The sequence below is a fragment of the Kogia breviceps genome, chromosome 4 (assembly GCF_026419965.1).
Source record: "Kogia breviceps isolate mKogBre1 chromosome 4, mKogBre1 haplotype 1, whole genome shotgun sequence".
Taxonomy (NCBI): Eukaryota; Metazoa; Chordata; class Mammalia; order Artiodactyla; family Physeteridae; genus Kogia; species Kogia breviceps.
The window spans coordinates 71,117,177-71,143,105 of NC_081313.1; the positions used below are offsets into that span (position 1 = coordinate 71,117,177).

Below are 25,929 nucleotides of genomic sequence, written 5' to 3' on the forward strand. Positions count from 1 at the left end.
ACAGCCTCAGAGAACTAAAATATATCTGAAATAGTCAACATTTATCAAGTATATCAGAGATGCATGTCTCATCCATACTGAACGTGTGTCCTAAATTTATAGTTTTCTGGATGAAGAAAAGTTTAGTTCATTATCTGGATATATCCTTCTGCGGAATTTCCAGAAAATTTGTACAACATATTTTAATATCTCAATGTTCTGTTATATCAATTATTATGTCTTAAATCTTTCCAATGTTATGGGTCCGTATAACACACTTTGTCTCTGGTTGGTTTTTCTATAAGTAGAAACTCTTCACTGTATTTAAGAGTGACAGGTAAATGAAAAGTTCCTCAAGGTAATATAACCAGTGAAGTGTTAGTGGAAAGTATATAGTTAGCTGGAATCAAGGAGAGTAGTTCATGACACTTCATCTGTCCAGCTGTTCACTGATGAGGGCAAGGGGAGTGTGATATCAAAGGAATAAATGGATAGAAGGATAGTTTTAGAGAAAAAGTAATGATTTTAAGTAATGCAAAGCAATAGCCCTGGAACCAGTCTCCCAAGCAAGAAACCTGCTTGTTAATCCCCTCTTCCTCCAGCTTTCCCTCAATCTCTAATTCATGATTAAGCCTTGGTGCACAGCCCACTTAAATATCTAAGATCTATTTCCTGCTCTTCTCTCAATGTCAGTAGTCTATTCCAAATTTAAATTATTGCAAAGAGACCCCTAGTTAATTTTTCTACTGCTCATCACACACTTCTGTACGCTACTCCTGCCATAGTGCAGCCCCCCAAATGCACATCTATTCATGTAATCCCCCTAAAGCCCTTTAGAGGCTCTCCATAATTTTCAGGGTAAAATAAAATGTCCATAGCTCAGCAGAGACAGCCCTTTATAATCTGACTTTTGCTGTCTATTTATTCTTACTTCTAAATATGTCCCCACCAGCAAAATAAAATGATTAGTCATTCCCTGAATGTATCCTACAGTTCCACACCTTTAAGCCTTGAAAAACATCTTTACTTTGTCCACCTGGCTTTCTTCAACTTCATCTTCAAGACTCAGTTTAGATTTCATTTAAAAAAATAACCCTCTCCCTGAATAATTTTCTATATCTCACATCAGAGTTAAATTCTCCTCCTCTGGGCACCAATTATATCCTGTTCATGTCTCTGTCATACCACTTTTTGTAGTATATTCAGTGGCGTCACTCCATATTACATTATATGCTATGTATCAGTCTAGTCTGTGTGTTTCTTAAGAGTATAGGCTACATGTTATATCTCTTCCTTGCATATGTTTTCCTTGCACCTAGAATATTTATAAAAGGTAAGAGGTACTCTTTGAGGGTTTGCTCAAAATAATTAGTTGATACAGTAAGGATAGAAAAGTGTGGTGATATTTTTAAGCCTTGCAAGCATTTTTCCTATTTAGACAAATCTATTAAACACTATCTCCATCAGATAGTAGTATCAAAGAGATATACTAGAGTTTCAAGTCCCAGGAAACCCAGATAAGATGTATATTCACTTTATTTTTTTAAATTAATTTTTATTGGAGTATATTTGATTCACAATGTTGTGTTAGTTTCTGCTATACAACAAAGTGAATCAGTTATACATACACATATATCCACTTTTTAGATTCTCTTCCCATATAGGTCATTACAGAGTATTGAGAAGAGTTCCCTATGCTATACACTAGGTCCTTATTAGTTATCTATTTTATATCTAGTAGTATGTATATGTCAGTCCCAATCTCCCAATTTATCCCTCCTCACCCCTTTTCCCCTTGGTAACCATAAGTTTGTTTTCTACATCTGTGACTCTATTTCTGTTTTGTAAATAGGTTCACTTGTACCACTTTTTTAGATTCCACATATAAGCGATATCATTTGATACTTGTCTTTCTCTGTCTGACTTACTTCACTCAGTATGAAAATCTCTAGGTCCATCCACGTCACTGCAAATGGCATTATTTTGTTCTTTGTTATAGCTGAGTAATATTCCATTGTATATATGTACCACATCTTCTTTATCCATTCCTCCATCAATGGACATTTAGGTTTCCATGTCCTGGCTCTTGTAAATAGTGCTGCAGTAAACATTGGGGTACATGTATCTTTTTGAATTATGGTTTCCTTCAGATATATGCCCAGGAGCGGGATTGCTGGATCATATGGTAGCTCTATTTTTAGTGTTTTAAGAAAACTCCATACTGTTCTCCATAGTGGCAGTATCAATTTACATTCCCACCAACAGTGTAGGAGGGTTCCCTTTTCTCCACACCTTCTCCAGAATTTATTGTTTGTAGATTTTTTGACGATGGCCATTCTGACCAGTGTGAAGTGATATCTCATTGTAGTTTTGATTTGCATTTCTCTAATAATTAGTGATGTTGAGCATCTTTTCATGTGTTTGTTGGCCATCTGTATATCTTCTTTGGAGAAATGTCAGTTTAGATCTTCCACACATTTTTTGATTGGTTTTTTTTTTTTTGATATTGAGCTGTATGAGCTGTTTTGTATATTTTGGAGATTAATCCCTTGTCAGTTCCTTCGTTTGCAAATATTTTCTCCCATTTTGTGGGTTGTCTTTTCTTTTCTTTTTTTTTTTTTTTTTTTTAAACGGTATGCGTGCCTCTCACTGTTGTGGCCTCTCCCATTGTGGAGCACAGGCTCTGGACACGCAGGCTCAGCGGCCATGGCTCATGGGCCTAGCCGCTCTGTGGCATGTGGGATCTTCCCAGACCGGGGCATGGACCCATGTCCCCTGCATCGGCAGGAGGACTCTCAACCACTGCGCCACCAGGGAAGCCCTGTCTTTTCATTTTGTTTATGGTTTCCTTTTCTGTGCAAAAGCTTTTAAGTTTAATTAGGTCCTATTTATTTATTTTTGTTTTTATTTTCATTACTCTAGGAGATGGATCAGAAAGGATCTTGCTGTGATTTATGTCAGGAGTGTTCTGCCTGTGTTTTCCTCTAAGAGTTTTATAGTATCCAGTCTTACATTTATGTCTTTAATCCATTTTGAGTTTACTTTTGCATATGGTGTTAGAGAATGTTCTAATTTCATTCTTTTACATGTAGCTGTCCAGTTTTCCCAGCACTGCTTATTGAAGAGACTGTCTTTTCTCCATTGTATATTCTTGCCTCCTTTGTCATAGATTAGGTGACCATAGGTGCATGGATTTATCTCTAGGCTTTCTATTCTATACCATTGCTCTATATTTCTGTTTTTATGCCAGTACCATACTGTTTTGATTACTGTAGCTTTGTAGTATAGTACAAAGGTAACTTAATAGGGATTACATTGAATCTGTAGATTACTTTGGGTAGTATATTCATTTTGACAGTATTGATTCTTCCAATCCAAGAACATGGTATATCTCTCCATCTATTTGTGTCATCTTTGATGTCTTTCATCAGTATCTTACAGTTTTCTGAGTACAGGTCTTTTGCCTCCTTAGGTAGGTTTATTCCTAAGTAGGCATTTTATTCTTTTGAAGCAATGGCAAATGGGATTGTTTCCTTAATTTCTCTTTATGATCTTTTGTTGTTAATGTGTATATTCACTTTACAAACTGGAAACCATATTTACCTATTTGAATAATTCCTTATTTTATATGAAACTAAAAAAAGCACAGAAAGAAAAAAGGTTTTATATTACTTTGTATTTAAGTAAAAGATATTGAAGATGTTGAATGAGATTGAAACAAAAATTCTTTCCTTGGTACACATTCTTAGAAGGCATTGTAACTGACTTTTAGATCATGTAACAAGCTGTCAGTGAGTCAGTTAAATACCAATGCAAGTGACTGGGTTTAAATTTGGAAAAAAGCCATATTAGTAACACATTACCTAATTACAAATATTAGAGATCTTGATCAAACTTCTTTTACAAGAAAATTACTACATATTTTCTATTTAGAAAAGCTATTACTAAACACTGAAGGCCTATTTGGAATGATATTTAATATACTGTTTTACTATTCTGCAAAATAATTTATACACCCTCCAGAAATTCACTCTAATAAGATTTGGCCAGTTTGAACTGTTTTTGCCTCTAAGGATTTTTTTTTTTTCAACTTTCCACTCTCTAATTCTGCCTAGAGTAAAATGTGTTCTATTAAAGATTATTACCAGTTCATTTAAATAAAACTGTAGAATCCATTGGTTTGAGTGAAATTTCTACTAACTTAATTACTTCTTCAATTCTGGTTCTTTGGTAGAATAACAACTTGTCTTTGTTACTAGCATTTATTTAAATCGTCAGCTGATTTCATGCTACCTAGATAGGGACAAAGCTCATTTTGCTGGAAGCATTCTAATAAAATTGACAGTCAATTTTATTTTTGTTGTTATTACTGCTTTTTTCCTTAAGAAACAAGTATTGAACAGATACTAGTTACAGAGAGTCCTTTCCCCTAAAGAGAATTTCTACAGATTAGAAGAAACTTAAGAAGTCAGTAGTTTCTAAATTATATTGCTTTTAATTCCTGTTTTTAAAAAAGGATATAGAATTCCTAAAATAACATTGTATGCAAAAAAGAAGAATATAACTTCTATTTGGTAGAGTAAGGAAACTCATGGGTTGAATCAGTCCTTTCCCCTGAATTCTTACTACTACTGAAGTGATTATCTTGACCATAATTCATAATGAACCAAGACAGCTATATTTATTGCCCCACCAAGACTTTTACTATGTTTCATTTTTCTGCATATAGAAAGATGTTAATTCATCTTTTTAAGCCATTCAATATTTAGGTCATCATTATGCAACAGCTTAACTTTTACCGAGTTCTGTATTACTTAAAAGCAAAATATTCACCTCTCTGCTCTTCCAAACTGCAGAGACTGAAGGTATTTCTGTGCTGACACTATTCCTTAAGGCAATTAGGCCTCTGAGGCAGAGGTGAAGAGAAGGTCAGTAGAATTTTCCTTCATGTGTGTCTGTTTATCATTGGAGCAAGCTAAGTTCCTGTTATGTAGAGAACCTGAATAATTCTGAATTTTGCTACGGTTCTGAACTGGGGCTGTTATGAATTGTTCAGTCCAAAGGTTATGGTAACAACCAACTTAATGGGCTTGTGGTTCCCTCATCATTCATAATGCTTTTCAAAACTTACACACATCCTTTTCCATTCCTAAAGATGAGTACCTTAATTACAGCATGCCGTTTGACCTTACTCTGAGTTTCAGATTCCAAAAACATATGGATCCTTTAAATGGAACCAGCAAGCAATGAAAGAACAAACTCTGTACCAGAGTCCTTTTTCAAATAGGAAAAGAGGGGATTCTTATGACCATTGCAAAATTTACCTTTATCCACTTAATTTATCTGAATCTGCCTGTGGGGTTTGCACATGTACTCTGAAGATGTTTACACTCATCTCCCTGGTACAGTGTAATAGCACACATTTTCTACTTCTCAGTGACTATAAGGCAAAGGAGTCAGAGAACTGAGGAAATTGCCCAACATTAGCAGCTAACACACACACGTACATACACTCACGCACCCCTGCGCAAAACTACACAGGATAATGAGCTTTAAATGTTCAGGGTATCGTTTGGAGGACAATTCTCACTTCCATTTCCTGATATAGAAGGAATTCAGTCTGTCAAAATGAGTGCTGTATCACTACTTAACATTATTGTACTAGATTTCAAACATTCTTCTATCATACTTGTGACTTTTGCCTTATCAAAAATAGAACTTGTACAATTATCCAATATTTTTCTTTAAATTGACTTGCCTTTTTTACTTAAGTGCATTTATTTATAAGAAAATATATGTCACTACTCTAAATGAAAAACTAGAATCTCTGAAGTAAATATTAGAAAAATAAAAGTAAATACTATCAAAAAATATTATTTAATTCTAGCAAGCTACTATTGTCTGCCAAAGTTCTGAGCCTTAATTCTTCTCTCTTCCTGTTAAAAGAAAAAAAGAGACTGAAAGGTAATTTTAAAAGATTAAAATTTTAATAATGTGATTCAAAATATTTTTCATGCTCCTATACCAAATCACTTCTCAGATCACCAATGGTAAACACCCATAATTTGGGAAACACTCAGTAGTGTTTGTCTGCATGAAACTAACTGGTGGACCCCAAATAAGCTATATGTTGTTGTTTCGTTTACTGATGTATGAAAGAATTACAATTATAACTCAGATGTTTTCTTTATGAAGCAGAATGATTTCATCAGACTGTCGTTAAAACGAAATTCTTACTCTAGTTACTAACCGATATATCTTTTTGCATATGAAAATAATGAATTTAATTATTTGTCAAATAACTACACCTATATAGGGTAAAATATGGAAATTTGCTTGTGTGTTGGCATTTGCAATTATACCAATATATATAGAGACCATATTTTCATTTTATCAGCTCCTCCTCTCCCAAGGAAGTCCATAAATGGTCAGTGGGATATAAATGGAAAACATCCAAATTTGAGTTTTCATCACCACGCAGAAATATTATGGCCCCCAAATAGGTAATAGAGTTAAGGAAAATCTCAGCATTTATTATTTCTAATTTCCTCCTAGAGGTTTCCCTACTTACTCTTTGGTCCAGATGTCATGCCATCCACATTTAAAACCCAGATAAAGGAATGAGAGATCCTTGCTATGCTGAAGATATGAAAGTGGAGAGTTATGATGAGAGCTATTTTCTTCTCCACTCCCAACTGACCCTACTAATTAGATTGTTTTCAAAGAGAGAGCCCTGTATTTTTCTTTAAAAGTCAGTTACCAACATCAAATATTTCTCTGAGCAAAAAAGCCACTGTGTATTTTGGGTTTGTCACTGATTATCTAATCTTAAAAATACTTAAAGAAAAAATCTGTTTTCTCACTTGACTTGCAAATAGTCAGAACCCACATATAAGAAGAATCACAACAGTCAAGTAAGTTATATATAATGTTCTAGGCAAATTCATTGACTCATATTTCAATGGAATTGTTATTTCCATAATGGCAAACCTCTAGAAATTTATATTTGGATCTTCATAATCTTACATAAGTGATCAACCTACTCTATTCCCTTCTTACTCATCCTTTTTTTATTTTTTTCACTCTTATAAGACCAAAACCTTTTAGGAAACCTTAGTATTCCTGGCAGGTGAAACTACAGAACCTCTATCCAGATGTCTTCATACCAGAATTACAGAAACTACATTCATCAAACTAATTGATTAGAGATGGCAAATATCTTAGCTGGTTCTTGGTATATTCTTTCAAACAATGCAAGAATGATACATCCCCCAACTCTTTACACACTTATAGATTGACATTTATCATAATTATGTTCCATGTACTTGATTAAGAAAAAGCATTCCCAGCCTCTCATAATTGCAGTAATGGTGGTGAAGGTAGTTTGGTACTGCAGTTGCATAATAACTCAACTTTCTTTCCTTCCCCTCTCCCTGCCCCCAGCACTCTTCTTTCTCTCTCTCTCCCTCTCTCCCTATTTCCTTCCTTTAAAATATGTTCATTGAGTGCCTGCTATGTATGAGGTGCTGTTGTACAAGGATTTGGGAACTAATGGTAGGAGATGGTGGTTAATGATGAATGTTCTTTTTTTTTTTTTTTTTTTTTTGCGGTATGCGGGCCTCTCATTGTTGTGGCCTCTCCGTTGCGGAGCACAGGCTCCGGACGCGCAGGCCTAGCGGCCATGGCTCACGGGCTTAGTTGCTCCGCGGCATGTGGGATCTTCCCGGACCAGGGCACGAACCCGTGTCTCCTGCATCGGCAGGCGGATTCTCAACCACTGCGCCACCAGGGAAGCCCAATGATGAATGTTCTTGAGTTGAAACATCTGGAGTTGAAGTTGAGCTCCATCCTTTAGTAGCCATGGTTCTCAAAGAGAGTGGAGTACATTCTTACTGTACACCTAACCTCTGAGCATTTATATACAGACACGGAAAGTGAATTTTCTTCTGACAATTGTTGGATAGATTAAATAAGGACATTCAGGCAAGTCATCTAGCACAGGACCAAGGCCTATAATATTCAGCCATCAGTAAATGGTAGCTGTTTTGCTAGTTATCGTTATTATGGAGTCCCTTCCTTCAAGAAGTTCAAAGTCAGGGAAGTTAGAAAATAATGCAGTTTCATTATGAGGAGCTAAACCTCACAGTTGGAGGAAGTGGGGGCACATAAAAAATGCAAGAGGGCCTCCCTGGTGGCGCAGTGGTTGGGAGTCCGCCTGCCGATGCAGGGGACGCGGGTCCGTGCCCCGGGGTCCGGGAAGATCCGACATACCGCGGAGCGGCTGGGCCCGTGAGCCATGGCCGCTGAGCCTGCGTGTCCGGAGTCTGTGCTCCGCGGCGGGAGAGGCCACAGCAGTGAGAGGCCCGCGTACCGAAAAAAAAAAAAAAAAAAAGCAAGGAAGACAGCCTTGAGGGGGACAAGGATGCTTTCCTGGGAGGTGATATCTGAGTATAATAATCCAGTCTTTCACGACTGGTTGGGGGTGCTGGTCCAGAGGGCAGATGGCTAGAAGACAAGAGTGGGGCTGGACAGCATGCTCCGGGCTGATGTGAAGCAGCCGCACCTTCCTAGGAGCCGACTGTCATCTAGGTTGGCTGGAGTGTGGAGTACAAAGGGAAGAGACATGATCTTAAATATAGGTGTTCAAAGATGGATTAGGTAATGCCTTTCATGTTTTGCTAAGGAGTTTGAGGAGTGTTGAAAACGTTTAGGTAGAGGAGTTACATGCCAGGTATTTTTCCCTTTAAAAAGGTCCTTCCTGGTACAATTTGGAAAACAGATTGTGGATGGGGAGAGAAGCAAGAATGAAGGCAGAGAAAAATCAAATGACATCAAGAGATACTGAAGGGCTAGAATAGGAGGAATTGGTGATTGATTGTATGGAAAAAGAGCAGTTATCCATTTTCCTGGCTTGGGTTAATACACTGGAAGAGGATCAGATCTGGGGAAGAAGATAATGATTTTTTAAAATTGTTGTTACACTTGTGTTTAAGAGTTCAAAATATGGAAGCTAATAGGAAAAATGTGGCAAACCCTATGGTCTCAGCACCTAAAACTTATTTAACACCACTATTCTATGACATTCTCATCAAATTTCTCTAAAATAATAGAAATAGGACATTTCAGGTAAACTTCAGTCCCCTCTATTCCCATCCCCAGAGTTTTTCTTCTCCTTCCCTCTTCAAAGGCTATCACAATCAGAGATTTGGTGAATATCTTTCCATTCAATGTTTTCATATATATAAAACACATACATACCACATGCATGCATACATGCACATATAGGTTTTATACATATAATCTATAATATTGCTTTAAAATAATTTTAGATTTATGCTACCAGTGTCACACTATAGCTTGCTTTTTTCATTTTTTTTTAGATTTATGTATATATATATATATATATATATATATTTTTTTTTTTTTTTTTTTTTTTTTTTTTTTTGCGGTACACGGGCATCTCACTGTTGTGGCCTCTCCCGTTGCGGAGCACAGGCTCCGGACGCGCAGGCTCAGCGGCCATGGCTCACGGGGCCCAGCCGCTCTGCGGCATGTGGGATCTTCCCGGACCAGGGCACAAACCCGTGTCCCCTGCATCGGAAGGCGGACTCTCAACCACTGCACCACCAGGGAAGCCCTATGTATATTTATAGATATGTCTAAGGCATTCATTCTAAATGCTCTAGTGCATCCTGTTATATGAATAAAGATCTCTATGTTTTTACTTTACCTATTTGAATATTAAATATTTTTTTTTCTAATTTCTAACTGGTAACCATTAAAATGTTTAACAATGCCCAAGAGTATTGCCAACCTTTCCCCAAATTATATAAGGATTGTAGATGATCATTAACATGATCTTTCTCTCTGTTCCATGTTAATGTTATCTGGCATTTTAGCTCAATCTTGTTTTTAAGTCACAGAGTTATTATTATTGTTAGATTGTCAGATTTTACTTGTATTTACAAATATGTTTACCAGTTTCTTTGCTCAGTATTGTTTCTTAAATCTTATTTCTACCTTCAGGGTTCACTCCATCTTGAAGAAGTATTTCCTCTATTCATTTTTATTTAATTCATTCTCCGATACAGGTTTTTTATATTTTTAACACCTCTGTAATTAGGATGCACTTTACAATTGAGGGCATATCGTAGTTTAATTAACAGCATTTTCATTTTATTGGTGCATCATACAATTGATGACATCTTAAATCCAGTGTAATATGGTAGTTCATTTAGTTAGAGTCTTTGAGCAGAATACCTCTCAGACTTTGTATGTCTAAAAGTATCATTATTTCACCTTCACTCATTAATTTTGATCATGGAAGTTTAATTTGACAGTCATTTTCCCCTTGTACTTTGAAAACACTATTCCATTTGTTTCTGGCATCTATTGATACTGTCAGTTTCATTTCTTTGTAAGTAATTAATCTATTCTTTCTCATAGCTTTTAAGATTGTTAAGACATATATGAATCTGATTTCTCCATAAGCCTTCTTTATTTCTGAATCCTGGAGACTGTCCTGAGAAAGTGACAGATAAAAATTGAATATTTCTAAAGTACAACAGTTCTGAAAATGACTATATCAGAGGCATGGCTCTGGTTATGGATAGCTGAACTGCTTGGTGATGGAGGAATTTCAACCTGAGGAGGTTAACAAAAAAGAAAAACTGGTGTATTGGTTCCCAAGTCTAGATGAACCCAGAAATTATCCAGATTATGACAGGAGTTATGATAAAGACAAATGCAGAAATAGAGAGGTTGAAATATTAAATACATGAAAAGTCTGAGAAGTTGGTAAAATCAGAGAGAAAAGGCAGAGGAAGAAAAAGGTGATATAACTTTACGATATGAGCTTCTAAGATTCAGGTTTTCTCCTATGGATGAAGGAGTAATGGCCTCAGGCAGCATGAAGATGAATTAAACAGTATGACCCATTCACTGATCTAAAAATTATATGGAAAAGATTCCTTAGATAAGACACTTTCAGGATTCTCTAATCCCAAATCTAACATTTTTGTCTTTCTGAAAAGTGAAAGCTTCAGTGGACAAACTGAAGCACTTACTAACTATTCCTGATATTTTCTGTTTTTAATTTAGCTTTAAAACTGATATGATTACAGCAGTTATTTTTAGTTAGAAAGGTTGTATTGGAATAAAGAATTCAATATATTTCACATTTCATAAAAGTTGCATTTTTTTATTTTTATGAAATACATATTTTTATGTTACTGTTTTGGTTTAGGTTAGCCCACTTTAAGGAAATATCACTTTAATGATCTACTTTGAGGTGGTTACCCACATATAATATTTCAATTTATTTGCTGTTTTATATACTGTTTTGGGTGCATTTGCATTAATAACAAGGATCTGTGTTATAGCAAGAGACAAGGCAAATGGAACTTATAAATACTATTACATTTCTACATTGTCTTTTACTTTTGGCTCTCAAAGAGTTTATGTCTACTCAAATTTGGGAAAAATATTACCTTTTAAATAGAGGACTCTCTGTACTAAAGAGAAGACTCTACCCATGATTCCATCTGTTCCTGAATCGGTGGTAACTGGAAGGAGTACAAGCTGGTAGTCTATGGATGCATTTTCTAGTGGGTGTATTCCTTTTCTTATTGGTGACATAAATTCTGTTTAAGCATTATTTTCCAGAATAAATCACTTTCACCTTCTTTGGGACTCTGTTGAAGCATGTACTCTAACTCCTTGATGATCTCAACACAAAGATTACATGGGTCCCTTACTCCACACCTGGCCACTCAATTTGATTCTCAGGTTCCAAAGCATTTACAAATTTTACTTGCATCCAAAGTGTGATCAGTGGTACATTCATCAGGCTTGACCTTTATATATTCCTAAACTAATTCTAACTTATTCCCTGAATTAATGTTAAACTAAGAGTATCCAAAAGATGTTAAATATCTGCCCAAACTCTCAAACATTTTTTTTTTTTTTGCGTTATGCGGGCCTCTCACTGTTGTGGCCTCTCCCGTTGCGGAGCACAGGCTCCGGACGCGCAGGCCTAGCGGCCATGGCTCACGGGCTTAGTTGCTCCGCGGCATGTGGGATCTTCCCGGACCAGGGCACGAACCCGTGTTTCCTGCATCGGCAGGCGGATTCTCAACCACTGCGCCACCAGGGGAGCCCTCAAACATTTTTTGTTTCATAAATCACTCTCCCTACTCTGCTAATAGTTATATTCAATCATAAAGGCACAGCACTTTAATTTTTGTCCTTTATAATCATATCTTCTCTTGAACAATGTATTCTATACAAATTTGTAATCTTCTACCCACTATCAGTTAAAAAGATTTCTGCAATTAATTTTCCATTGTAATCATATATCCTATATGTCCTTTGACCTTATTTCTTTATACACATTGGATAAACAATCCAAGTTTCAAGTCAAAAATAAGCACAAACAAAGCAAATGCAATGTAGATTTAAGAAAAGTTGATGGAAGAGACCACATGACCGCACATGAAAGCCAAAGCCATTTGCTGGAATTGGTTGGAGCTGGATATTTTTGTTCTGGATCATAGTTGAGAAATTTGAGTATCTTTACAGTTTTCGATGGAAGCTTCATCAAACCAAAACTAGATACACAGACATATATTTCAACCTGTTAGTTTTGATTATATAATACAATTAGATGGTGCAAGGAAGGTATATGTCAATTCTCTCTCTTATTGACTTGCTGATGTTGTGTTGCAAGCATTAGTGATTGTGTGTGTGTGTGTGTGTATGAACTTGTCTGCTAGCAATTACCCTTAACTCTAAAAATTTATAGACACAGTTGCTCAAAATGACAAGAATAATACATTTTTGTTGTAGAAGACTTGCAAATACAAAACCCAAGCAAACAAATATAATCCTAATACGCTGGGGTAAATATTGTTAAAATATTGGTGTATAAATTTGGCAATAGGAATGACCTTTTCAGACTGTTTTCCAGTATTTTATTCCTTTAAATAATAGTCTTGGGTATTTTCTTCCACCATTAACTTTCCTCCTAAAACATGTTTCATGACATACTTTGTATACTGTATATGATGGATCATGTGTTTTTCTTGTTTTGCCCTCTATCAAGATGTTCTGGTACCACTCAGTACAGTTGAAGATTCCAAGTAGGATAGGTTATACAAAACTCTGTGTCTAATTTCCCTTTATATAATTCCCATACTACTAACACAAAATATTAAATATTGTTCAAACACTTTTTCATGACTATGTTACTCTTCCTCTTTTTTATTGAGATATATTTGACATACATTGTATTAGTTTCAGATATACCACATACTGATTTGATATTTTTATCTATTGTAAAATGACCATCAAAATAAGTCTAGTTAACATCCATCACCATACAGTTAAAATTTTTTTTCTTGTGATAAGAACTTTTAAGATCTACTGTCTTTACAACTTTCACATACACATTATTATTAACTATAGTCACCATGCTGTACATTACATCCCTGTGACTTATTTATGTTATAATTGGAAGTTTGTAACTTTTGACCATCTTCACCCGTTTTGCCCATTCCTCACCCCCTGCCTCTTGGCAATAACCAATCTGTATTCTGTGTCTCTGAGTTTTTGTTTGTTTGTTTGGTTGGTTGGTTTTAGATTCCACATGTAAGTGAGATCATACAGTATTGGTCTTTCTTTGACTGTTTCACTTAGGATAATGCCATCAAGGTCTATCCATGTTGTCTCAAAGGGCAAGATTATTTTCTTTTCTAGTACAATGATGAAATAAAATCCTAAACTTTCTTTTTCAAAGAAAATGTGTCTTTGCAAACTTAATATTAGTGTTGGAAAAATTAAATGACTCTAAGATACTTTAAGGTCAAAACACACTGCTATATTTAAAATAGATAACCAACAAGGACCTACTGTATAGTACAGGGAACTCTGCTCAATACTCTGTAACAACCTAAATGGGAAAAGAATTTGAAAAAGAATAGATACATGTGTATGTATAACTGAATCACTTTGCTGTACACCTAAAACTAACACAACATTGTTAATCAACTATACTCCAATTTAAAATTTAAAAAATCAATCTTAGGACTTCCCTGGTGGTGCAGTGGTTGAGAGTCCGCCTGCTGATGCAGGGGACACGGGTTCGTGCCCCGGTCTGGGAAGATCCCACATGCCGCGGAGCGGCTGGGCCCGTGAGCCATGGCCGCTGAGCCTGCGTGTTCGGAGCAACCCCCTGTGCTCCGCAACGGGAGAGGCCACAACAGTGAGAGGCTGGCGTACCGCAAAAAAAAAAAAAAAAAAAAAAAGAAAAGAAAAGAAAAAAAAAATCAATCTTAAATAATTAAGTCTTTTAGTGGGAGTTTGAAATTCATTTCTTTCAATAAATTTTAAGTATTCTGTCAAAATTACTAAAAATACCACTATAATTAGTTACAGTGTAATGGTTTTTGAAATCTCCCCAATGTTTTTTTTTTTTTTTTTTTTTTCTGGTAAGGGAGACTACCATGATAGAAAGCAGAATATTAGGAAAGACTCGTGTGGCAGCCAAGGATGCACACTGCTCAGGATCTCCCTTCAGAGACAACCTGCTGTGAGGAGTTAACTGAGAGAGTCCAGCTGCCAAATATTTAGGATTCACCTCAGCATTCATGCTGAGGTTGTGTTCTAGCTAAACTTCTATCACTTCTGGACAGAACACTGTAGGGAAACTAGACTTCAGCCGTGCTTGCCCAATGCAGCCCCCTACTAGTAGTCGCTTTTTTTTTTTTTTGCTCTGGGGCTACCCTTGGGCCTAGCTAAGACTTTGCAAGAGCTGCACAGCCATCTGGGGCTCTTTTAACTCAGGCCTCTTCTTTCTCCCCTCTTTTCTTTCTGAGGTGTCATACCTGCATTACAGTCTGAAAGTCTTCCGTGCCTTCCTGCTTACTCTTCTCCCCTTTATCTTTCACAGGCATTTCCCCCAATAAATCACTTGCACTTCTTATCCTGTCTTCATATCTGCTTCTAGAGCACTCAAACTGATAGTTTTATGTACCTACTTAGTTCATAATTACAGTAGCCTATTTGTTGAGGTGTATTGTCAATACTATTTCATACATTGCATTTGTTGTTTTGCATTCAATCAAAAACAGCTCTCTCTGAGTACATTAAGAAAATATTTAGAATAAATTAGCATGATCCAAAGAATGACAGAAATTAACATTATCTCATCAATAAAGCCCACCCCAGCAGTCAGTGAGAAATTTCCTTCAATGCTAAAAAAAAGTTTCAAGCAGATGTTCTGTGTATTGGAACTTAAAAACTACCAAGATCAGCCTACAGGATAATGAACAGGAAACATGATCCAGACCTGAGGGCTCAGCATCAAGAATTCTCTGGTTACCACCCCAGTTGCCAAACTCTGAGAAGAGACATTAGGAAATCCCATTCACTGTATTTTCAAACTACTAACAATTCCAAAGGTTTTGTGGTCAAGGAACTCCCAATTCCCGTTGGCAGTCTGAGGAGGCTGCAAGGGTTTGGCAGCATCAAATGAGTTCTGCATGTAGACAAATTACCACCATTATAGTTCTTCGGGAGGATAGAAATATACTTCAGATGCCTCCGCATTAACATAGATTTTAAACTACACAGAGTCCATCAGGAATAGTTTTATTTATAAAAAAGAAATGCATTTTATTCATTACATTTAAAATAAAGAAGAGAGTTTCTATATACAATAAACTGAGACAAGGAGTAAGAAGCAGCAGCAAAAACATATGGAATCCACACAGTAACTCTTACTTTAAGGCAAAGGATAAACCAAGAGATACTGAGACAACACTTCAAAAATCTATTTTCAAACCAGTGGTGGAGCAGCAGCGAACACATTATCTGGAAAACAAAGGGTAAAGCTAGTTTCCACCTGGGATTTTCCTTTTCATTTTATCCAAACCTAAACAGGCTCTGTTAGTTACCTGCCACGTTCAAGTCAGTGTTGCTTAGATGTTGATCACTGTTTGTCACAGAAACTAAAGAGAAGCTCATAACTGAAGCAACCGTGATTCTCCTGTTATCAAGCTATGGCCTTGTTCCTTCATTGTCCATATGTCCCTCCTGATTGTACCACCTCCTCCGAGAATTTTCCCACAGACTGGTTTAGGAAAGTCTGGGATGCCTACTCTCTAACTGTGTCTCCACAGACCACGCACATGCTCTGCAGTAACAATTAACATGTTCCAAATAATTATTATGATCTGTCTCCAGAAACAGTGATAACCTTAAAAGACAGGAATCTGTATTCTACTCATTGTTGGGTCTCCAATGCCTTGCCTAGTTCCTGGTTAGCACTTGATAAATGTTTGTTGCAATTAGAATCACCAGATACTCACTCTTGAACCAGATGGTCGAGATAATGAGCTCTGTTTTTAGAAATTTATTTCCAGCAAATAACTATAGTCTATTTAACTAAATTGTATTACAGTTATGTTTTGAGATTCTCTTTCCAATGGTAGATCTGCCTTTTGACCCTGTGTATTAACTCACTTATTGACTGTTAGAGTGGCAGCTGCGCTGGTACATCAGGGAAGGTGCCCCTGTGGGTACCTCACTGTAAGTTAAATGGCAGAGTTCTGAACGTATGCGAGCTTATGACCATGTGGCTGGCACATACTTAACACCAAATAAATGCAGACTAATGTATTGAAAAATAAGCTTTGGGAAAGAGTGATTCAATATCTACTGTTCACCTTTCTTATAATCTCAAAGTAGACTCAATCTTTTTTTCATCCTGAAATTTCTTGAGGAAAAATATAATCACATTTCAAATGAAAAGTTACATTACCTTATATAAGTAATAAGCATTTTTTTCTTTTTTTTTTTTTTTTTTGTGGTCAACATCAATGAGGTCCCCAGTGTAGATCCAGGAGCCCTCAGATGTCTGTAAAGTAACTTACTTTCAAAGTTTTGCCCTCTGGCACTTTAAATGTTTCAAGTTGAGAAGCCATGAGAAAGCTTCTTCTTTTATTGATTATATTAAGATTGTATAACTGTCCTCATGGAACAGAAAAACCTTCCTTTAAATATAGTTTTAAAAAGTTGGTGCCTAAGTAAGATATTCACCTTCTAGGTAGAATAACATTTTTTGCTAAGTTACAAATCCATTTAAGTAGAAATGCTATTTTAAATATTCAAATGTATTGAATTAAAAAAAATTGTGTAAAATTATCACATGAAAATAATAGCATTAATAACCACAATTATGCTCTACATATTTTCTAATTTATAATATGTTTATATTTATAATATATATGCTTATAAATTTATATTTTATAATCCTCATGACATACCTATGAGGTAAATATTATTATCTCTGTTTTAGGGTTGGAAAAGTGAGAGTAAGACATTTAAGTAACTTTAACATCTAACAGGTAGTAAATAGCTAAATTGGGATTTAAATCCGGAATTTTGCAAATCCAGACCCATCAACCCTTTACCTAATAACTTGTGGTGTCATGTGGAATATGTGGACTCTGAACAGAGGAGTCTGAATTTGGATCAATAAGAACTGAACATTGATTATGTATGTATTTCAAAGTACCTTTCACTGTTTAAAGATAAATTTTAAAAGAATAAAACCAACTTAATATAATCTACAATTACTGTTATATTTAGAATGAAATGAAGATTATAAATGATAAACTGAAACTGCGTTCATTTCTTTTGTGTTCAGTAAATTTTTATCAACTGTGTTTGATAGTGTTCTTGAAACCTTGTGGCAACCCTAGTTGATCTGAACTGTATAATATGAAAACTTTTCATGACAAAATAAAAAGCAAGAGAATGCAAAGCACATGCTGCATAGGAAATAAGGTCTTTTAGGAGAATGGTCAAAACACGAAGAATTGACCCCCAAATAAAGTAAAAAAAACCACAAACCTGATCAATAATGCAAGTGATAGATGAAAACAATTAAAATATATTACTCTCTTGGTAGTAAGAGTGAATTAGTTAAACATTAAAATTATACGTCCTCTATAATAAAAGATAGATATATAATAAAAATGTTTTTAAAACATTGTTACTCGCAATGGTTTATATATTTTAACATTTTAAATAATTAATTAGTTAAGCAATGTAGGACTTGATTTCAGCTTCAGTCCAATCTGGAAGTCTTCATCACTGCAATTTATGTGCAACCCAGAGATGTCTGAACAAGTCTCAGAGGGTTTATTTACAGCACATAGAGAGGAAAACATGAATTCCCACCATAGAAGGCAGCAGCTAGCACACTGCAAGGTGTTATAGATGGAAGAAAAATCTCAGCAACATACTTGATAAAAATTATGTATTGAAAGTAACCTTTGAATAGTTGCAAAAGCAGATACTCAACAGATATTCTGTAACTAGAGTGTGAGCTCTGAGACAAGGAAGATCCTTCACTGCTGGCCTGGGACAGAAGCTGTGTGCAGCAGACAGAAGAGCGTGAACATCGCTCACACTCCTTCTGTACCTTTATAACTTCCCATTTCATGAGGAGCAATGAAAACAGTTTGCCAGTTACTGCTGGAGAGGGGTATCTAGGTACAGTGGGTTTCCTCCACTCTGAAAGTTTATGTTGTGAGTTTGATGCCCAGAGAGTCTTGGTGGTGTTTTCTTTAAAACTGAAGGAACCCGTCAAATATATGCAATAAAAGCTTAAATAAATACATACATAAGGCATTATTAAGTCACACATTTCTTATCTGTAAAAACTTCTGCTCTTTCTTACTGTTAGTTTGTTTTAGAGGCTTCATCCGAATGGGAAGAAATTGAGCTGAATGCGTTTACATAGCATGAGAATCTATTTAAGGAGAGAGGAGAGGCAAACATGAAACTGAAATTTTCATAACAAAGAAAAAGATAAAAGAAACTAGTTACCCTTTGTTTAGTCTCTGTTAGAGAACAAATACTCATAATTAAACTCTAACTGGAATCAAAATGTGGTTTGGGATAAACAACCTAAATGGCCTCCAAGATAAATTACAGTACTCATTTTCCTATTGTTGGTTTGTTCTCTCCAGCTTCACCAGGAAGTAGGACTGGGGGGACTCTGTACTTGTGTGTCACCACCAAGCAGGTTCTCTCATGCCAGCAAGCTTAGCAACTTGTTTGAGTGTGGCCACTTGCTCACCATCTGGAACTGCTTCATATTCTCTTTACAGAGAGAGAGAGGGAGGGAGGGGGAGAGGGGGAGAGTGGGAGAGAAAGAAGGAAAGGAAGGAGGGAGGGAAGGAAAAAAGAAGGAAGGAAGGGAGAGAGAAGGAATGAGAAGAAAGAAAGGGTGAGTAACGTCACTGGATTGCCTTTTTATTTGTAGAGGTTTCTGTGTGCTTATCCAACCCAGTCATCCATGCCACCTGGAGGCACCCACTAGCCACAGTTCGTCTGACACTGGGCTCGACCACAGAATTACTCCCTAGAAGTATGTTCATTTCCAATCCCATGTCATTACTGCAGATTGCCAAGAGAGGAATGTAGTTTTATTTTTTACACATTCAATTTTCAGTCTTTTGCAGGTTTTAACCTATATTCCTCAATTTGCTATGATCTTTATGAAGCTATGTTTGATTTATGAGGAAAATTGACTAAGTGGATTTTTTCAAAAGAAGAAACAGCTTACATGGTTTGTGCTTTGGCTCATACTTTGCCATGGGTCGGGGATGGGGAGTGCAGGGTGGGGTGGAATGGGATGAGGGGTACAGTGTGTTGTTAGTCTTAAAGAGACTAAGCCCCATTCTAATCAGGACACATCTTTCACCAAAATGTTTGTCCACACTAGTCATTTCTTATAACAAAGCAAAATGAGGAAAGTGATAGAAAAGGCTCTTTGGTTAAAGCCTCATCTGTTTAAAATTTGTGAGAAAACATATGTGTTCATGAATTTATAAATTCAAAAGTTTTAGTACTTGCTTAACATCTTGATTTATAACTAGAATTAGATAATTTAATACAGAAAATCTTATAGATGATACTGTGCTTATAGCCTAAAGAAATCTCCAGATATTATGTTTGAAAACAATTGACCTTAACTCTTATGGCCAATTTTATGACTGTTTCACAGAAAAGGAGAGAACTTCTTCCTTCCTTAGCTCCCTTAAGTAGGGGTCAGTGATTAAGACACATGTGCCAAACAAGACACGAGAGCTTATTTTCATTGGTATGCATGCTACTAATAGCCTTCTCTTGAGAGAATAATCACCAGCTGCGTTCTACAACATGTGAGAATGTGTGGGTGGAATAACCATTTCCCCACTTATCTTCTGCCTAGTCTCAGTATCACTCTATACCCCACTGGGCTCCCCAGAAGCACAGGTGCTACCAGCGAGGCACACCACTTGTTTAAGGAATGGTCAACCCCAGCTGGGCCCATAGTCTAGTACTTGGTCCATCCTCAGAATATGGGAGGGGATTACACAGTAAGCAAAATAAAACCAGTATTTGTGGAGCACCTTATACCTGTGATACAAACTTTATAATCTTCAGAGAAGTTAAAGAACTTTCCCAGTCATAACTGGTTTGAACCAATGACCTCTGACTCCAAGGCCTATCATAATTCCACTATATTTGGTTCCATGTCTTCCTAAAGAAGACAGTTCTTTCAAAGAAATCTCTTAAACTGTTGCCCTCAGGAACCACTGTTCCAAGGCTTATTAACTTGTCACAAAGACCATAGTTTGTGATGAGCTGTTTGGAGATCTCTGTGTTAAAATTCACCTTCTCACATAGGACTTCTTGGAGCCTTCATATATTGATGTGCATTGTGAATCTTCTAGAGAGAGATCAGAATTTATGTGCTTCTAAAATTTATGTCCTCAAATGGTACATCTGTTAATATCTCCTTGAATCAGTATTCCACAGAACAATATGGGCAAAATACTTTGAAATATCTAGGAAGTACATTCTAAGAGAACAGTTTCATATACTTGGATAATAATTATAATTGATATTAGAATAATCAGTCACGAGATGATAAATATAAAATGAAGAATCTAGGCCCTACCTTGTGCAGAGGCTACCGGCCACTGGTTGGCGGGACCAGGTCACGAGGTGGCTGACTGCGGAACCCCAGGAGGCCCCAGGGCTAGTACTGGCTCACTGGTGGGCAGAGTCAGGGTCCAGAAGACTCGAGGGGCTATTGCCTACTCACTGGTGGGTGAAGCCAGACCCTGGATTTAGTGCTGGCCAACTGATGGGCAGAGCTGGGTCCTGGAGTCTGATTACAGAATCCAGAAGTCCCAGAACTGGTGTTGGATCACTGGTGACGGGGGGACGGCTCCTGACACAGTTGGGTATAGGATTGGGCATTTCCGAAGCTTGTATTGGCCTGCTAATTGGCAGGGCCCGGGCCCAACTGGTTCGGGGCTGGGCCTGGCCTGTTGGTGGGCAAGCTGGGTCTGCAGGCTGCAGGATTGCTGTTTTCTTGCCTCTGTTGTCTGCTTCCTGGAGGGCAGGGCCAGGGTCCAGGGGATTCTGGGACTGGTGCCTGCCTACTGGTGGGTGGAGTGGGCAGGGCTGTGTCTGGAAGTGGCTGTAGGCTCAGGGGGTCTTCAGGCAGCCAGCTAATGGATGGGGCTATGTCCCTGCCCAGTTAGTTGCTAGGCCTAAGGTGTCCCAGCACTGGCGCCTACAGGCTGTTGAGCCAGGGCAGGGCCAGGTCCTGGGGCTAATAAGCTACAAGGAGGATTCTACAGTGGTGCTTGCCAGCATTAATGTCCACATGATAGAAGGAGCTTTTAAGAATGGTTGCCACAAGTATCTATGTCTCCAGGGTGAGCTGCAGTTGCCTCCTGTCTCTATGGGAGGTTCTCCAAGACCAGCAGTTAGGTCTGACCCAGGCCCCTATCAAATTACTCCTCCTGCCCTGGGTCCTGGAGTGTGTGAGATTTTGTGTGCATCCTTTAGGAGTGGAGTCTCTATTTCCCACAGCCCTCAGAGACTCCTGAAAGTAAGTCCCACTGGACTTCAAAGCCTAGTGATCTGGAGGCTTGTTTTCCTGGTGCAGGACTTCCAGTCTGGGGAGCTCATCATGGGGTTCAGAACTCTCACTTCTTTGGGACAACTTCTGCGATGTAATTATTCTCCAGTCTGTGGGTTGCCCACCTGGGGGTATGGGACTTGATTATATCATGAGTCTGCTGCTTCTACCCATTTCATTGCGGTTCCTTCTTTATGTCTTTAGTTATAGAAGATCTTTTCTGGTAGATTCTGTTCTTTTTTATCATTGGCAGTTCTGCCAATAGTTGTGATTTTGGTGTGCCCATGAGCTCAGGGTCTTTCTACTCTACCATCTTGTGCTCTTCTGTTTCCCATGCACCATTCTTAAGAAAGTATCAGAAGACACTCTACCAAATTGAAATAATAAGCTGAGAAAGAGGAAATCAGGAATGCTAAGTGAAATAAGTCAGACAGAGAAAGATAAATACTGTATGATCTCACATATACGTAGAATCTAAAAAATAAAACAAACTAGTGTTGGGCTTCCCTGGTGGCGCAGTGGTTGAGAGTCCGCCTGCCGATGCAGGGGACACGGGTTCGTGCCCCACTCTGGGAAGATCCCACATGCCGCGGAGCGGCTAGGCCCGTGAGCCATGGCCGCTGAACCTGCGCGTCCACAATGGGAGAGGCCACAACAGTGAGAGGCCCGTGTACCACACACACACAAAAAAAACAAACAAAAAAACAAACTAGTGAATATAACAAAAAAGAAACAGAGTCACAGATATAGAAAACAAATGATTGGTTAATAGTAGGGGGAGCTAAGGAGGGAGGGACAGATAGGAGTAGGGGATTAAGAGATACAAACTATTATGTATAAAATAAAAAAACTACAAAGATGTATTCTGCAACACAGGAAATATAGCCAATATTTTGTAGTAACTATTAATGGAATATAACCTTAAAAATTGTGAATCACTATGTTGCAGACCTATAACCTAGATAATATTGTACATCAACTAAACTTCAATAAAAATAAATATTTTAAAATCAGACACAAATTTTTAAAAATATTATTTATCTATGCACTATAAAGCTTATTAATTGATTTTGAGCTGATTTATTTGATACTTGGATATGACATCTTTAGATTATTTTCTTCACAGAATTTGATTCGGCAAAATGTTCTCATGGCAACAAAACCCATCACAATCCCAGAGAGTGCATACTTAAGGACAAAAGAATGCTTTGTGTGAATACTGCTCTACTAACTGACAACTTAATTTATTGTTATTATTAAAAGAGAATTTATTATTAAGAGAATTTTCAGTGCCTACGATGGGCCACACATGATAGTAAATACAGAGAAGAACTTAGTGTGGCCTTCAAGGGCCTCACTGCCTAAAAGGATAAATGGGCTTTTTAACAAAAAGTGTTAACAAGCATTTTTTTTGAGAAAGTGTCAGTCTTTACACCCAAACTAACCCCTGTCCCCTGCCTGTATCACACAGCCAATTAAATGACAACAGTATTAGTCTAGTCTACTGAGGATTAAATAGAATTCAAAATTTGTCATAAGTTTTTTGAGTTTGAGGGCAGAAGTTTTCCCCATTTCCAGTGTTTTTGGTCATTAACTCTCTCTCTTTTTTTTTTTTTTAACATCTTTACTGGAGTATAATTGCTTTACAATGGTGTGTTAGTTTCTGCTGTATAATAAAGTGAATCAGCTATACATATATCGCCATATCTCCTCGCTCTTGCATCTCCCTCTCACCCTCCCTAACCCACCCCTCTAGGTGGACACAAAGCACCAAGCTGATCTCCCTGTGCTATGTAGATGCATCCCACTAGCTATCTATTTTACATTTGGTAGTGTATATATGTACCTGCCACCCTCTTACTTCGTCCCAGCTTGCCCTTTCCCATCCCCATGTCCTCAAGTCTTCTGTGCATCTACATCGTTATTCCTGTCCTCTGCCTAGGTTCTTTAGAACCAATTTTTTCTTTTTTTACATTCCATATATATGTGTTAGCGTACAGTATTTGTTTTTCTCTTTCTGACTTGCTTCACTCTGTATGACAATCTCTAGGTCCATCCACCTCACTACAAATAACTCAATTTGTTTCTTTTTATGGCTGAATAATATTCCATTATATATATGGGCAACATCTTCTTTATCCGTTCATCTGTCGATGGACATTTAGGTTGCTTCCATGTCCTGGCTATTGTAAATAGTGCTGCAGTGAACATTGTGGTACATGACTCTTTTGAGTTATGGTCTTCCCACTACTATATGCCCAGTAGTGGGATTGCTGGGTCATATAGTAGTACTATTTGTACTTTTTAAGGAACATCCATACTGTTCTCGATAGTGGCTGTATCAATTTACATTCCCACCAGCAGTGCAAGAGGGTTCCCTTTTCTCCACACCCTCTCCAGCATTTATTGTTCGTACATTTTTGGTGATGGCCATTTTGACTAGTGTGAGGTGATACCTCACTGTAGTTTTGATTAGCATTTGTCTAATAATTCGTGATGTTGAGCATTCTTTCATGTGTTTGTTGGCAATCTGTATATCTTCTTTGGAGAAATGTCTATTTAGGTCTTCTGCCCATTTTTGGATTGGGTTTTTTGTTTTTTGATATTGAGCTGCCTGAGCAGTTTGTATATTTTGGAGGATTAATATCCTTTGTCAGTAGCTTCATTTGCAAATATTTTCTCCCATTCTGAGGGTTGTCTTTTTGTCTTGTTTATGGTTTCCTTTGCTGTGCGAAAGCTTTTAAGTTTCATTAGATCCCATTTGTTTATTTTGGTTTTTGTTTCCATTTCTCTAGGAGGTGGGTCAAAAAGGATCTTGCTGTGATTTATGTCAGAAGTGTTCTGCCTATGTTTTCCTCTAAGCATTTTATATTGTCTGGCCTTACATTTAGGTCGTTAATCCATTTTGAGTTTATTTTTGTGTATGGTGTTAGGGAGTGTTCTAACTTCATTTTTTACATGTAGCTGTCCAGTTTCCCAGCACCACTTATTGAAGAGGCTGTCTTTTCTCCACTGTATATTCTTGACTCCTTTATCAAAGATAAGGTGACCATATGTGCATGGGTTTATCTCTGGGCTTTCTATACTGTTCCATTGATCTATATTTCTGTTTTTGTGCCAGTACCATGCTGTCTTGATTACTGTAGCTTTGTAGTATAGTCTGAAGTCTGGGAGCCTGATTCCTCCAGCTCCATTTTTCTTTCTCAAGATTGCTTTGACTCTTCAGGATCTTTTGTGTTTCCATAGAAATTTTGAAATTTTTTGTTCTAGTTCGGTGAAAAATGCCATTGGTAGTTTGATAGGGACTGCCTTGAATCTATACATTGCTTTGGGGAGTATAGTAATTTTCACAATGTTGATTCTTCCAATCCAAGAACATGGTATATCTCTCCATCTGTTTGTACTGTCTTTAATTTCTTTCATCAGTGTCTTATGGTTTTCTGCAGACAGGTCTTTTGTTTCCTTACATAGATATATTCCTAGGTATTTTATTCTTTTTGTTGCAGTGGTAAATGGGAGTGTTTCTTAATTTCACTTTCAGATTTTTCATCATTAGTGTATAGCAGTGCAAGAGATTTCTGTGCATTAATTTTGCATCCTGCTACTCTACCAGACTCATTGAATAGCTCTAGTAGTTTTCTGGTAGCATCTTTAGGATTCTCTATGTATAGTATCATGTCATCTGCAAACAGTTTTACTTCTTTTCTTATTTGGATTCCTTTTATTTCTTTTTCTTCTCTGATTGCTGTGGCTAAAACTTCCAAAACTATGTTGTATAATAGTGGTGAGAGTGGGCAAATTTGTCTTGTTCCTGATCTTAGAGGAAATGGTTTCAGTTTTTCACCATTGAGAACGATGTTGGCTGTGGGTTTGTCATATATGGCCTTTATTATGTTGAGGTAAGTTCCCTCTGTGCCTACTTTCTGGAGGGTTTTTATGAAAATGGTGTTGAATTTTGT

General features: G+C 37.2%; 2 long non-coding RNA genes across 2 annotated transcripts in view; one reads left to right on the forward strand and one right to left on the reverse strand.

Annotated features, from left to right (window-relative positions):
* The window catches only part of LOC131756230 (uncharacterized), a 105,032-nt gene that overhangs the window by 21,711 nt on the left and 57,392 nt on the right, over positions 1 to 25,929 (forward strand). The gene's annotated exons all lie outside the window — the stretch shown is intronic.
* Positions 19,124 to 25,929, reverse strand: part of LOC136794026 (uncharacterized) — a 456,411-nt gene continuing 449,605 nt past the window's right edge. The window contains exon 3 of the long non-coding RNA XR_010840190.1: positions 19,124 to 19,149. This is a non-coding gene — a long non-coding RNA (uncharacterized lncRNA). The remainder of the gene's footprint in view (positions 19,150 to 25,929) is intronic.